The sequence below is a fragment of the Pungitius pungitius genome, unplaced genomic scaffold, assembly GCF_949316345.1.
Source record: "Pungitius pungitius unplaced genomic scaffold, fPunPun2.1 scaffold_49, whole genome shotgun sequence".
Lineage (NCBI taxonomy): Eukaryota > Metazoa > Chordata > Actinopteri > Perciformes > Gasterosteidae > Pungitius > Pungitius pungitius.
The window spans coordinates 1-13,433 of record NW_026909924.1 but is presented as its reverse complement, the minus strand read 5'-3'; the positions used below and the strand labels follow the sequence as shown (position 1 = coordinate 13,433).

General features: G+C 44.0%; 15 non-coding genes across 15 annotated transcripts; all 15 read left to right on the top strand.

The window, feature by feature from the left end:
* Positions 1-185: 185 nt before the first annotated feature.
* On the top strand, positions 186-304 carry LOC134124267 (5S ribosomal RNA). Its single transcript, XR_009955720.1, has one exon. It is a non-coding gene; the product is annotated as a 5S ribosomal RNA (ribosomal RNA).
* A 397-nt stretch (positions 305-701) lies between these two features.
* On the top strand, positions 702-820 carry LOC134124258 (5S ribosomal RNA). Its single transcript, XR_009955712.1, has one exon. It is a non-coding gene; the product is annotated as a 5S ribosomal RNA (ribosomal RNA).
* Positions 821-1,159: 339 nt separating this feature from the next.
* LOC134124249 (5S ribosomal RNA) lies at positions 1,160-1,278 on the top strand. The gene has a single exon (XR_009955703.1). It is a non-coding gene; the product is annotated as a 5S ribosomal RNA (ribosomal RNA).
* A 397-nt stretch (positions 1,279-1,675) lies between these two features.
* LOC134124240 (5S ribosomal RNA) lies at positions 1,676-1,794 on the top strand. The gene has a single exon (XR_009955694.1). It is a non-coding gene; the product is annotated as a 5S ribosomal RNA (ribosomal RNA).
* Positions 1,795-2,133: 339 nt separating this feature from the next.
* LOC134124229 (5S ribosomal RNA) lies at positions 2,134-2,252 on the top strand. The gene has a single exon (XR_009955683.1). It is a non-coding gene; the product is annotated as a 5S ribosomal RNA (ribosomal RNA).
* Positions 2,253-2,649: 397 nt separating this feature from the next.
* On the top strand, positions 2,650-2,768 carry LOC134124218 (5S ribosomal RNA). The gene has a single exon (XR_009955672.1). It is a non-coding gene; the product is annotated as a 5S ribosomal RNA (ribosomal RNA).
* Positions 2,769-3,107: 339 nt separating this feature from the next.
* On the top strand, positions 3,108-3,226 carry LOC134124207 (5S ribosomal RNA). The gene has a single exon (XR_009955660.1). It is a non-coding gene; the product is annotated as a 5S ribosomal RNA (ribosomal RNA).
* Positions 3,227-3,623: 397 nt separating this feature from the next.
* LOC134124196 (5S ribosomal RNA) lies at positions 3,624-3,742 on the top strand. Its single transcript, XR_009955649.1, has one exon. It is a non-coding gene; the product is annotated as a 5S ribosomal RNA (ribosomal RNA).
* Positions 3,743-4,081: 339 nt separating this feature from the next.
* LOC134124185 (5S ribosomal RNA) lies at positions 4,082-4,200 on the top strand. The gene has a single exon (XR_009955638.1). It is a non-coding gene; the product is annotated as a 5S ribosomal RNA (ribosomal RNA).
* A 6,457-nt stretch (positions 4,201-10,657) lies between these two features.
* On the top strand, positions 10,658-10,776 carry LOC119202650 (5S ribosomal RNA). The gene has a single exon (XR_005116059.2). It is a non-coding gene; the product is annotated as a 5S ribosomal RNA (ribosomal RNA).
* A 396-nt stretch (positions 10,777-11,172) lies between these two features.
* LOC119207488 (5S ribosomal RNA) lies at positions 11,173-11,291 on the top strand. Its single transcript, XR_009955627.1, has one exon. It is a non-coding gene; the product is annotated as a 5S ribosomal RNA (ribosomal RNA).
* Positions 11,292-11,687: 396 nt separating this feature from the next.
* Positions 11,688-11,806, top strand: LOC134124355 (5S ribosomal RNA). Its single transcript, XR_009955810.1, has one exon. It is a non-coding gene; the product is annotated as a 5S ribosomal RNA (ribosomal RNA).
* Positions 11,807-12,145: 339 nt separating this feature from the next.
* On the top strand, positions 12,146-12,264 carry LOC134124163 (5S ribosomal RNA). Its single transcript, XR_009955616.1, has one exon. It is a non-coding gene; the product is annotated as a 5S ribosomal RNA (ribosomal RNA).
* Positions 12,265-12,603: 339 nt separating this feature from the next.
* On the top strand, positions 12,604-12,722 carry LOC134124388 (5S ribosomal RNA). Its single transcript, XR_009955834.1, has one exon. It is a non-coding gene; the product is annotated as a 5S ribosomal RNA (ribosomal RNA).
* Positions 12,723-13,118: 396 nt separating this feature from the next.
* LOC134124377 (5S ribosomal RNA) lies at positions 13,119-13,237 on the top strand. Its single transcript, XR_009955823.1, has one exon. It is a non-coding gene; the product is annotated as a 5S ribosomal RNA (ribosomal RNA).
* Positions 13,238-13,433: the final 196 nt, after the last annotated feature.

Below are 13,433 nucleotides of genomic sequence, written 5' to 3'. Positions count from 1 at the left end.
CTGCAATGGCCATTCACCGATTGGCTGGGACCCCTGGGCGGGTCTTCTCTAGTCCATCCAATTTTCGGCATGGGATGTCACAGCCTTCTTTGCATACCCTTATTTAACCCACACAAAGATGCCAACGGCAGGCGTGTCATAATTCATTGACGCATTATAAAGGATTAGGAAAAAGATAAAAAGCAGCTTACGGCCATACCTCTCTGGTTCCGCCCGATCTCGTCTGATCTCGGAAGCTAAGCAGAGCAGGGCCTGGTTAGTACCTGGATGGAAGACCGCCTGGGAATCCCAGGTGCCGTAAGCTTTTTCACTTCTCTCTCCGAAAGCCGCCGAGCGCCGCAGATTGTACACCTACAAATTACAAAAAGAATATCACATTGTAGAAGAGATACATGTTTAGTGTTGTTTTAACGTTGGATATGAAAGGAAATTAGACAATATTATCCAAAATGATTCCGTTTCATGATTGCTAAATTAGTGTTGATCAACATTTACGATTGGCATACTATTGTTTGTAATTTAGCCGTTGAAATACAGGTGCTAACCCAACATGTTAGAATTGCCAGTGAAGAAAAGTAAAGTTACCTTCAGGCTTTAGGAACCTCTCTTGCCAATCCTAAGAACTGCTTCAATTTTAGAAAAAGAAACTTTTCTGATTTTCTTTGACACGTTCTAAAGGATTAGGAAAAAGATAAAAAGCAGCTTACGGCCATACCTCTCTGGTTCCGCCCGATCTCGTCTGATCTCGGAAGCTAAGCAGAGCAGGGCCTGGTTAGTACCTGGATGGAAGACCGCCTGGGAATCCCAGGTGCCGTAAGCTTTTTCACTTCTCTCTCTGAAAGCCGCCCAGCGCCGTAAATTGTACACCTGCACAATTGTAAAAAAAATTTCACATTGTAGAAGACATGCAATAGGAAGAAGATGAAAGGTGGCTTACGTCCATACCATCGTCAGGCCGTTTGAGGTGGCGGGGACTGCAATGGCCATTCACCGATTGGCTGGGACCCCTGGGCGGGTCTTCTCTAGTCCATCCAATTTTCGGCATGGGATGTCACAGCCTTCTTTGCATACCCTTATTTAACCCACACAAAGATGCCAACGGCAGGCGTGTCATAATTCATTGACGCATTATAAAGGATTAGGAAAAAGATAAAAAGCAGCTTACGGCCATACCTCTCTGGTTCCGCCCGATCTCGTCTGATCTCGGAAGCTAAGCAGAGCAGGGCCTGGTTAGTACCTGGATGGAAGACCGCCTGGGAATCCCAGGTGCCGTAAGCTTTTTCACTTCTCTCTCCGAAAGCCGCCGAGCGCCGCAGATTGTACACCTACAAATTACAAAAAGAATATCACATTGTAGAAGAGATACATGTTTAGTGTTGTTTTAACGTTGGATATGAAAGGAAATTAGACAATATTATCCAAAATGATTCCGTTTCATGATTGCTAAATTAGTGTTGATCAACATTTACGATTGGCATACTATTGTTTGTAATTTAGCCGTTGAAATACAGGTGCTAACCCAACATGTTAGAATTGCCAGTGAAGAAAAGTAAAGTTACCTTCAGGCTTTAGGAACCTCTCTTGCCAATCCTAAGAACTGCTTCAATTTTAGAAAAAGAAACTTTTCTGATTTTCTTTGACACGTTCTAAAGGATTAGGAAAAAGATAAAATGCAGCTTACGGCCATACCTCTCTGGTTCCGCCCGATCTCGTCTGATCTCGGAAGCTAAGCAGAGCAGGGCCTGGTTAGTACCTGGATGGAAGACCGCCTGGGAATCCCAGGTGCCGTAAGCTTTTTCACTTCTCTCTCTGAAAGCCGCCCAGCGCCGTAAATTGTACACCTGCACAATTGTAAAAAAAAATTCACATTGTAGAAGACATGCAATAGGAAGAAGATGAAAGGTGGCTTACGTCCATACCATCGTCAGGCCATTTGAGGTGGCGGGGACTGCAATGGCCATTCACCGATTGGCTGGGACCCCTGGGCGGGTCTTCTCTAGTCCATCCAATTTTCGGCATGGGATGTCACAGCCTTCTTTGCATACCCTTATTTAACCCACACAAAGATGCCAACGGCAGGCGTGTCATAATTCATTGACGCATTATAAAGGATTAGGAAAAAGATAAAAAGCAGCTTACGGCCATACCTCTCTGGTTCCGCCCGATCTCGTCTGATCTCGGAAGCTAAGCAGAGCAGGGCCTGGTTAGTACCTGGATGGAAGACCGCCTGGGAATCCCAGGTGCCGTAAGCTTTTTCACTTCTCTCTCCGAAAGCCGCCGAGCGCCGCAGATTGTACACCTACAAATTACAAAAAGAATATCACATTGTAGAAGAGATACATGTTTAGTGTTGTTTTAACGTTGGATATGAAAGGAAATTAGACAATATTATCCAAAATGATTCCGTTTCATGATTGCTAAATTAGTGTTGATCAACATTTACGATTGGCATACTATTGTTTGTAATTTAGCCGTTGAAATACAGGTGCTAACCCAACATGTTAGAATTGCCAGTGAAGAAAAGTAAAGTTACCTTCAGGCTTTAGGAACCTCTCTTGCCAATCCTAAGAACTGCTTCAATTTTAGAAAAAGAAACTTTTCTGATTTTCTTTGACACGTTCTAAAGGATTAGGAAAAAGATAAAAAGCAGCTTACGGCCATACCTCTCTGGTTCCGCCCGATCTCGTCTGATCTCGGAAGCTAAGCAGAGCAGGGCCTGGTTAGTACCTGGATGGAAGACCGCCTGGGAATCCCAGGTGCCGTAAGCTTTTTCACTTCTCTCTCTGAAAGCCGCCCAGCGCCGTAAATTGTACACCTGCACAATTGTAAAAAAAATTTCACATTGTAGAAGACATGCAATAGGAAGAAGATGAAAGGTGGCTTACGTCCATACCATCGTCAGGCCGTTTGAGGTGGCGGGGACTGCAATGGCCATTCACCGATTGGCTGGGACCCCTGGGCGGGTCTTCTCTAGTCCATCCAATTTTCGGCATGGGATGTCACAGCCTTCTTTGCATACCCTTATTTAACCCACACAAAGATGCCAACGGCAGGCGTGTCATAATTCATTGACGCATTATAAAGGATTAGGAAAAAGATAAAAAGCAGCTTACGGCCATACCTCTCTGGTTCCGCCCGATCTCGTCTGATCTCGGAAGCTAAGCAGAGCAGGGCCTGGTTAGTACCTGGATGGAAGACCGCCTGGGAATCCCAGGTGCCGTAAGCTTTTTCACTTCTCTCTCCGAAAGCCGCCGAGCGCCGCAGATTGTACACCTACAAATTACAAAAAGAATATCACATTGTAGAAGAGATACATGTTTAGTGTTGTTTTAACGTTGGATATGAAAGGAAATTAGACAATATTATCCAAAATGATTCCGTTTCATGATTGCTAAATTAGTGTTGATCAACATTTACGATTGGCATACTATTGTTTGTAATTTAGCCGTTGAAATACAGGTGCTAACCCAACATGTTAGAATTGCCAGTGAAGAAAAGTAAAGTTACCTTCAGGCTTTAGGAACCTCTCTTGCCAATCCTAAGAACTGCTTCAATTTTAGAAAAAGAAACTTTTCTGATTATCTTTGACACGTTCTAAAGGATTAGGAAAAAGATAAAAAGCAGCTTACGGCCATACCTCTCTGGTTCCGCCCGATCTCGTCTGATCTCGGAAGCTAAGCAGAGCAGGGCCTGGTTAGTACCTGGATGGAAGACCGCCTGGGAATCCCAGGTGCCGTAAGCTTTTTCACTTCTCTCTCTGAAAGCCGCCCAGCGCCGTAAATTGTACACCTGCACAATTGTAAAAAAAAATTCACATTGTAGAAGACATGCAATAGGAAGAAGATGAAAGGTGGCTTACGTCCATACCATCGTCAGGCCATTTGAGGTGGCGGGGACTGCAATGGCCATCCACCGATTGGCTGGGACTCCTGGCCGGGTCTTCTCTAGTCCATCCAATTTTCGGCATAGGATGTCACAGCCTTCTTTGCATACCCTTATTTAACCCACACAAAGATGCCAACGGCAGGCGTGACATAATTTTTTGACGCATTATAAAGGATTAGGAAAAAGATAAAAAGCAGCTTACGGCCATACCTCTCTGGTTCCGCCCGATCTCGTCTGATCTCGGAAGCTAAGCAGAGCAGGGCCTGGTTAGTACCTGGATGGAAGACCGCCTGGGAATCCCAGGTGCCGTAAGCTTTTTCACTTCTCTCTCTGAAAGCCGCCCAGCGCCGTAAATTGTACACCTGCACAATTGTAAAAAAAAATTCACATTGTAGAAGACATGCAATAGGAAGAAGATGAAAGGTGGCTTACGTCCATACCATCGTCAGGCCATTTGAGGTGGCGGGGACTGCAATGGCCATCCACCGATTGGCTGGGACTCCTGGCCGGGTCTTCTCTAGTCCATCCAATTTTCGGCATAGGATGTCACAGCCTTCTTTGCATACCCTTATTTAACCCACACAAAGATGCCAACGGCAGGCGTGACATAATTTTTTGACGCATTATAAAGGATTAGGAAAAAGATAAAAAGCAGCTTACGGCCATACCTCTCTGGTTCCGCCCGATCTCGTCTGATCACATGTGAAGGCTCCGCCCATTGCAGGAAGTGAGTTACAAGCTAGATTTGTTTGGCACACGTCTTTTGGAGGACTTTTTTCCCTTCTCTTTTTTCTTGAGATTTCAATGCTCTGAGTGAGATTGTTTTTCTTTGTGAGACTTTGTTGTTTAATATCCCCCAGCAGTGTTACACTGTCTGGGGGACATTTTTCTTTTTTACCGGGTTTTGTGCATACTCGAAGGAATTATCCTTTTTTGTGTCAGGGTTTTTTTTCATCCCTTTTTTCAATGATGGACCAACAGCGTGAACAAACACAAAGTGGACAGATGCCAATGATGAAGATGATGGCAGATGGACAAAGAAAGGAGAAGACAAGTGGGAATGACGGCGAGAATAACAATGAGGACGGGAAAAGACAGCGGAGCTTGACCGTGAGTGTGGAGACAGAGGGGGATATTACGATCCCTGTAATGGAACTGATGCACTGCATTAAGGAGATTTGTGGAGGACTCATGGCCTGCCGGGTGATAAACCCAAAGAAGTATGAAGTCACCATGAGCCACCCAAAAGGGAAGCAGAGGCTCATGGATGGCTTCAAAATAGGTGATACCAAGGTCCATGCAAGGGAAATCAGCAATGATGAACTGGTTGTTTCTTTTCTCAACCTACCATATTATATAGAGGACACTGAGATTGAGTGCAAACTGAGGGGTTGGGGGGTCTCTGCGGTCTCCCCTTATAAAAGACGGATGTGGCCAGGCACCAAGGTGGCAGACGGGACAAGATTTGTCCGGGTCAGATTTAATGAACATGTACAGTCACTCCCATATTCTACAAAATTCAACACTGTATTGGGGGCAGAATATTTCAGGGTGTTGCATGACAAACAGGTGAGGGTGTGCCGGATGTGCATGCAGCCAGGACACATAGTACGGGACTGTCCGGAGTTTATGTGCCACCAGTGTGGGGTACAGGGGCACTACGCCAGAGAATGCCCCCGAAAACATCAGAAAAAGTGTACCCTATGCGGGGAGGAGACGGAGCATTGCAGATGTAACATGCGGGAGGAGGAACCAAGCCAAACTGGAGCCAGCACCCAAGAGAGGGGTGAGGAAGAAGGAGAAAGCGACAAGGAGGGGATCGGCGGCAGCGACGAGGATGCAGGTGGTCATGAGGAAGAGGATGAGAGCAGCGTGGGCGTGCTGGAGGTATTTCCGGAATGGCTGGAAGCGGCTGAGGAGGAGACGACCGTTTCAACGGCTGCACCTGAGGCGGCGCCAAGCCAAGGAAAAGGGAAGGTGCAGGACGGCAGGCTGAGAAAACCACTGTTGCAGGAGGAGCCTGAAAAGACACAGGCGTTTGGGCAAGAGACAGAGGTGCAGAACAGGGCTCCAGAGAGCACGCCACCTACCGCTGAGGCAATAGAGAGTGAGTTTTTGGGGATGGGAGCCACCCTGGATGCAGTGGACGTCAACACCGGTGGGACTCCACCTTTGCTGCTGGATACCGCATCAGACTCTGAAATGGATGTGGAAAAAATAATCGAGGTGAGAAAGAGGCGGGGGGAGCAGGGGGGGAAAAACAGGGCAAGGAAGAAAAAAAATCCTTGCTCTAAGGATAAGCCATAATGAACACGTTCATGATAATAATATTTATGTATGCGCTAATGGGTTCTGTGGATATAAGTATAACCTCCCTAAATACAAATGGTTTCAGAAATGCAGACAAGATTCAAGCAGTGTTTAGTAAGAACCATCTGACAGACATATTGTGTCTTCAAGAAACACACTGGGACTTGATCACAACCAAATATGTACACAAGCATTGGAGAGGGACGGTATACTCTGCTGAAGGAAGTGGAAGAACAGGAGGAGTAGCGGTGTTGATAAAAAAACAACATGATACCAATAGCAAATGTATTTATAGAGGCAATGATGGTAAATGTATAATTCTAGAAATTTTAGTCAATGATGAAATTATTAGATTAATAAATATACATGCTCCGAACGTAGAGAATGATAGGAAGAAATTTTTTATGGATTTAAATAGGTGGATCAACAACAAAACTATAATAATAGGAGACTTTAACGTGGTTCTGAGCAACAGAGATAGCTCTAAAAACAACACATATAAGAATGATTCAAGTAGGACGGTACTCAAAAACCTAATTTCGGGTTCAAACTTGATTGATGTGTGGAGGGTACTCCACCCCAGCACTAGAGGGTTTTCAAGGAGGCAAATCGTGCAGGGTCGATTAAAGCAGTCCCGTATAGATTTGGCTCTGGTAGCATCAGGGATGATCAGACAGACTTATGACATTCAGTACATATTCAACACATGGAGCGATCATGCTCAAATTGAATTGAAGTTGGGAGATGTCACTGTTAAAAGGGGAAGAGGGATATGGTGCCACAATAACAGCTTATTAGAGGACAAGATATATAAAAATAAGATCAGGAATCTATTAATTAATGGAATGAGTGGTATAAAATATGTTGATAATAAAATAGAATTCTGGGAAGATATTAAACTGAGAATCAAAAAATTAAGTATCAACTATAGTCGAGAGAAAAGATGGGAAGAAAAGAGAAAGGAAAGTATAATAAACGAGTTGTTGAATGTGGAAATAGAAAAGATGGAATTGGATGAAAAGTATAGTAGCGAGGAATATGAAGTGTATAAAATAAAACTTGCAGAGTTTGAGGCCAAAAGATGCAAAGGTGCAGCGGTGAGGAGTAGGTCTCAGGCACTGCTTGAACGGGAAAGAAGCACGGCTTACTTCTTGGGGCTGGAAAAAGTAACGCAGGAGAGACAACATATACAGCAACTGCAGAACAAAAGTGGTGTGATATGTAAAGAAAAAGATGAGATATTGGGTATAGTACATAAATACTATGAGGAGTTATATAAAGGGCAAAGCCCAGAGAAAGAGCAGATAGAACGGATTACCAGCCACATTGAGAAAAAAATAAGTGCAAATGACAAAGTCCTTTGTGATAAGGATATAGCTGTACAGGACATAGAGACTGCAATCAAAAATCTTAAAAAGAATAAGAGCCCGGGGTCCGACGGACTTACGGCAGAACTGTATCAGGGTTTCCCAGAGTTTTTCTCCCCAATCCTGCTTCAAGTGTTTGAAGAAATGGAGAAGGAAAAAAAAACTTCAGATAAGCTTACGGAGGGGATCATCACATTAATATACAAGAAGAAAGGGAGTAAAGATAAGTTAGACTATTACAGACCAATAAGTGTTTTAAATATGGATTATAAAATCATTGCAAAAATATTAGCCTTTAGGATGAGGGAGGTGATAAAAGGTATTGTTACAGAAACGCAAACGTATGGTATTCCAGGCAGGGAGATTAATGATAATATAATAACGGTAAAAAATGTAGTGGGGATCCTAAATAGGGAAGGTGGGTGTTTATTGGGGATCGATCTAGAGAAAGCGTTTGATCGAGTAGAGCATAGTTTTTTGTGGGAGGTGTTAAGTAAATATGGTTTTGGGGAGAGATATATTAACTGGGTTAAATTATTGTATGTGAATGCCAGAAGCAGGATTAAGGTAAATGGGTTCCTGACCGATCAGGTGGGGCTGCGGAGGTCAATACGACAGGGATGCCCTATGTCAGCTACGCTCTTCAGCCTGGTGGTAGAACCGTTGGCTTTAATGATAAATAACGATGATAGGATAGTGGGGATCAATACGAATGGGAATAGGAATTTAAAAGTAGTACAGTATGCAGATGATATTAATATATTTTTAAGAAATAGTACATATATAGAGAGGGTAATGAATCATATAAATGATTACGAAAAGGCTTCGGGAGCTAAAGTTAACAGTGGGAAATCAGAAATAATGGTGTTTAAAGAAAATAGCATGGATATAAATAAATGGGGTTTCAAATTAGTAGATGAGAGGAAAGTTTTAGGAGTGTATATAGGGAAAAACGAAAGCGCTGCCCGGGATAAAAACTGGCATGAAGCCATAAAACGAACTAGAAATATCTGTAATATGTGGCAGGCCCGTGGGCTTACCATCAGAGGGAAGGTAAAAGTGTGTAATGCGCTGGTACTGTCAACAATTGTACATATTTTGGGATCTTGCGAGCTGCCCGAATGGGCGCTCCATTCTCTGAATAGTGTGACATCCTCTTTTTTGTGGAGGGGGAAGGGAAATATGATAGCACGCAAGACCTTAATAGCTAAGAAAGAGGAGGGGGGTCTAACTCTGATGGATATTAGTGCCAAAAGAGATGCGCTAAGGGTTAAAATGCTTGGACGGTTTTTGGATGCGAAGAGGAAGCATCCTTGGAAAGACACCCTGGCAGGGCTCCTGGCTGAATACGGAGAGAAGAGCTACTTCAATTTAGGTGCCTTCAGTCCCAGGGATGTGATTGGGGGGCTGCCGGGGTTCTATCGTGAGGTGCTGGAGGCTTGGGACAAGATTCTTCCCCACCTCAGCCTTGACTGCAAATGGAGAGCGCACGTGATGCAGTTACCTTTTCTCAACTCCCCTTTCTTTGTTTATGCAGGAAGGCCCATTGTGTCGAAAGCACTCGAGAGTGCGGGGTTGACCTCCTTGGGGAGCATATGTAAAGCAGCAGGAGATTGGGTTTTTGATATAAACAAAACGGAAGTAGGCCTCAAAAGAGCCAATGTTAGGTATAGAGCAAAACAAATTAGAGATGTTGGTGCAAGAGTATTTAACTGTGTGGACAATGATTGGTTACACCTTACAGATGACGAGGAGCGGATGCAGGACGATGAAATGGAATTCCTTCTGTGCCTCGGGGACAAGTATACGCCAATAGGTAAAGCCAAAACAAAATGCATTTATAACATACTGGTACGGAAAGTGGCCATGAAGCCTGCATCGGAGAAAAGGTGGAAGGAACTTTTCCCAGATGAGCAGATGGGGACCATTTGGTTAAATTTAGATGTACCTCACCTACCACATGCTTTATTCCAAGCAGATTTCAAGCTGAGGCACAGGAGGATATACACTAGTATTGTCCTGCATCAGATCCACAAAAACATTTGTCAAAGGACGTGTGCTGTGTGTGAAAGGGAAGACGAAGATCTGGAGCATCTATTTTTGAAATGTTCCGGTTTAAATTCCATTCACACATATATCAAATCTATATTGACGACCTGTTGTGGAGTGGGGGCCAAACACATTGGCCAGTGGGAGTGGGTCTGGCTTTTTGGCTTGCCAAAAAAGAAAGATAGTACAACAATTGCAACCAACACCATTCTTGGCTTTGCGAGATATGCGGTACTCTTAAAAAGGAACAGGGCGCTATTTGATCACAAAAAAACAGACGTAATTGAAATGTTTAAGAATATGTTTAAAGCGCATGTAAAGCTGTTATTTATGTGTAAAAGGGAATGGTGCAAGAAACATTTTATGGAAGGTACCACAATATGTAGCATTGATGAAGAGAAGTTATGCTTCTCCTTGTGAACCATATGGTTGTGTGAAAATAAGGTTGTGTGGATTACCCCCTAGAAGGCCCTTTGTTTTAGGGTTTTCTTTCGTATGGTTTTGTGTAGTGTTTTATTTTGTTTTGTATGTCGGTACCCTCTGGGTTGTATGTATTTTAAAATAAAATGTCATGTATTTTTGATAATAAAAGATAAAAAAAAAAAAAAAGTTCCGCCCGATCTCGTCTGATCTCGGAAGCTAAGCAGAGCAGGGCCTGGTTAGTACCTGGATGGAAGACCGCCTGGGAATCCCAGGTGCCGTAAGCTTTTTCACTTCTCTCTCCGAAAGCCGCCCAGCGCCGCAGATTGTACACCCACACAATTGTAAAAAGTATTTCACATTGTAGAAGAGATGCAATAGGAAGAAGATGAAAGGTGGCTTACGTCCATACCATCGTCAGGCCATTTGAGGTGGCGGGGACTGCAATGGCCATCCACCGATTGGCTGGGACTCCTGGGCGGGTCTTCTCTAGTCCATCCAATTTTCGGCATAGGATGTCACAGCCTTCTTTGCATACCCTTATTTAACCCACACAAAGATGCCAACGGCAGGCGTGACATAATTTTTTGACGCATTATAAAGGATTAGGAAAAAGATAAAAAGCAGCTTACGGCCATACCTCTCTGGTTCCGCCCGATCTCGTCTGATCTCGGAATCTAAGCAGAGCAGGGCCTGGTTAGTACCTGGATGGAAGACCGCCTGGGAATCCCAGGTGCCGTAAGCTTTTTCACTTCTCTCTGAAAGCCGCCGAGCGCCGCAGATTGTACACCTACAAATTACAAAAAGTATATCACGTTGTCGAAGAGATGCATGTTTAGTGTTGTTTTAACGTTGGATATATAAGGAACTTAGACAATATCATCAAAATTGATTCCGTTTCATGGTTGCTAAATTAGTGTTGATCAACATTTAACAATTGGCATACTTTTGTTTGTAATTTAGCCGTTGAAATACAGGTGCTAACCCAACATGTTAGAATTGCCAGTGAAGAAAAGTAAAGTTACCTTCAGGTTTTAGGAACCTCTCTTGCCAATCCTAAGAACTGCTTCAATTTTAGAAAAAGAAACTCTTCTGATTATCTTTGACACGTTTTAAAGGATTAGGAAAAAGATAAAAAGCAGCTTACGGCCATACCTCTCTGGTTCCGCCCGATCTCGTCTGATCTCGGAAGCTAAGCAGAGCAGGGCCTGGTTAGTACCTGGATGGAAGACCGCCTGGGAATCCCAGGTGCCGTAAGCTTTTTCACTTCTCTCTGAAAGCCGCCGAGCGCCGCAGATTGTACACCTACAAATTACAAAAAGTACATCACATTGTCGAAGAGATGCATGTTTAGTGTTGTTTTAACGTTGGATATATAAGGAACTTAGACAATATCATCAAAATTGATTCCGTTTCATGGTTGCTAAATTAGTGTTGATCAACATTTAACAATTGGCATACTTTTGTTTGTAATTTAGCCGTTGAAATACAGGTGCTAACCCAACATGTTAGAATTGCCAGTGAAGAAAAGTAAAGTTACCTTCAGGTTTTAGGAACCTCTCTTGCCAATCCTAAGAACTCCTTCAATTTTAGAAAAAGAAACTCTTCTGATTATCTTTGACACGTTTTAAAGGATTAGGAAAAAGATAAAAAGCAGCGTACGGCCATACCTCTCTAGTTCCGCCCGATTTCGTCTGATCTCGGAAGCTAAGCAGAGCAGGGCCTGGTTAGTACCTGGATGGAAGACCGCCTGGGAATCCCAGGTGCCGTAAGCTTTTTCACTTCTCTCTCCGAAAGCCGCCCAGCGCCGCAGATTGTACACCCACACAATTGTAAAAAGTATTTCACATTGTAGAAGAGATGCAATAGGAAGAAGATGAAAGGTGGCTTATGTCCATACCATCGTCAGGCCATTTGAGGTGGCGGGGACTGCAATGGCCATCCACCGATTGGCTGGGACTCCTGGGCGGGTCTTCTCTAGTCCATCCAATTTTCGGCATAGGATGTCACAGCCTTCTTTGCATACCCTTATTTAACCCACACAAAGATGCCAACGGCAGGCGTGACATAATTTTTTGACGCATTATAAAGGATTAGGAAAAAGATAAAAAGCAGCTTACGGCCATACCTCTCTGGTTCCGCCCGATCTCGTCTGATCTCGGAAGCTAAGCAGAGCAGGGCCTGGTTAGTACCTGGATGGAAGACCGCCTGGGAATCCCAGGTGCCGTAAGCTTTTTCACTTCTCTCTCCGAAAGCCGCCCAGCGCCGCAGATTGTACACCCACACAATTGTAAAAAGTATTTCACATTGTAGAAGAGATGCAATAGGAAGAAGATGAAAGGTGGCTTATGTCCATACCATCGTCAGGCCATTTGAGGTGGCGGGGACTGCAATGGCCATCCACCGATTGGCTGGGACTCCTGGGCGGGTCTTCTCTAGTCCATCCAATTTTCGGCATAGGATGTCACAGCCTGCTTTGCATACCCTTATTTAACCCACACAAAGATGCCAACGGCAGGCGTGACATAATTTTTTGACGCATTATAAAGGATTAGGAAAAAGATAAAAAGCAGCTTACGGCCATACCTCTCTGGTTCCGCCCGATCTCGTCTGATCTCGGAAGCTAAGCAGAGCAGGGCCTGGTTAGTACCTGGATGGAAGACCGCCTGGGAATCCCAGGTGCCGTAAGCTTTTTCACTTCTCTCTGAAAGCCGCCCAGCGCCGCAGATTGTACACCTACAAATTACAAAAAGTACATCACATTGTCGAAGAGATGCATGTTTAGTGTTTTTTTAACGTTGGATATATAAGGAACATAGACAATATCATCAAAATTGATTCCGTTTCATGGTTGCTAAATTAGTGTTGATCAACATTTAACAATTGGCATACTTTTGTTTGTAATTTAGCCGTTGAAATACAGGTGCTAACCCAACATGTTAGAATTGCCAGTGAAGAAAAGTAAAGTTACCTTCAGGTTTTAGGAACCTCTCTTGCCAATCCTAAGAACTGCTTCAATTTTAGAAAAAGAAACTTTTCTGATTATCTTTGACACGTTCTAAAGGATTAGGAAAAAGATAAAAAGCAGCTTACGGCCATACCTCTCTGGTTCCGCCCGATCTCGTCTGATCTCGGAAGCTAAGCAGAGCAGGGCCTGGTTAGTACCTGGATGGAAGACCGCCTGGGAATCCCAGGTGCCGTAAGCTTTTTCACTTCTCTCTCCGAAAGCCGCCCAGCGCCGCAGATTGTACACCCACACAATTGTAAAAAGTATTTCACATTGTAGAAGAGATGCAATAGGAAGAAGATGAAAGGTGGCTTACGTCCATACCATCGTCAGGCCATTTGAGGTGGCGGGGACTGCAATGGCCATCCACCGATTGGCTGGGACTCCTGGGCGGG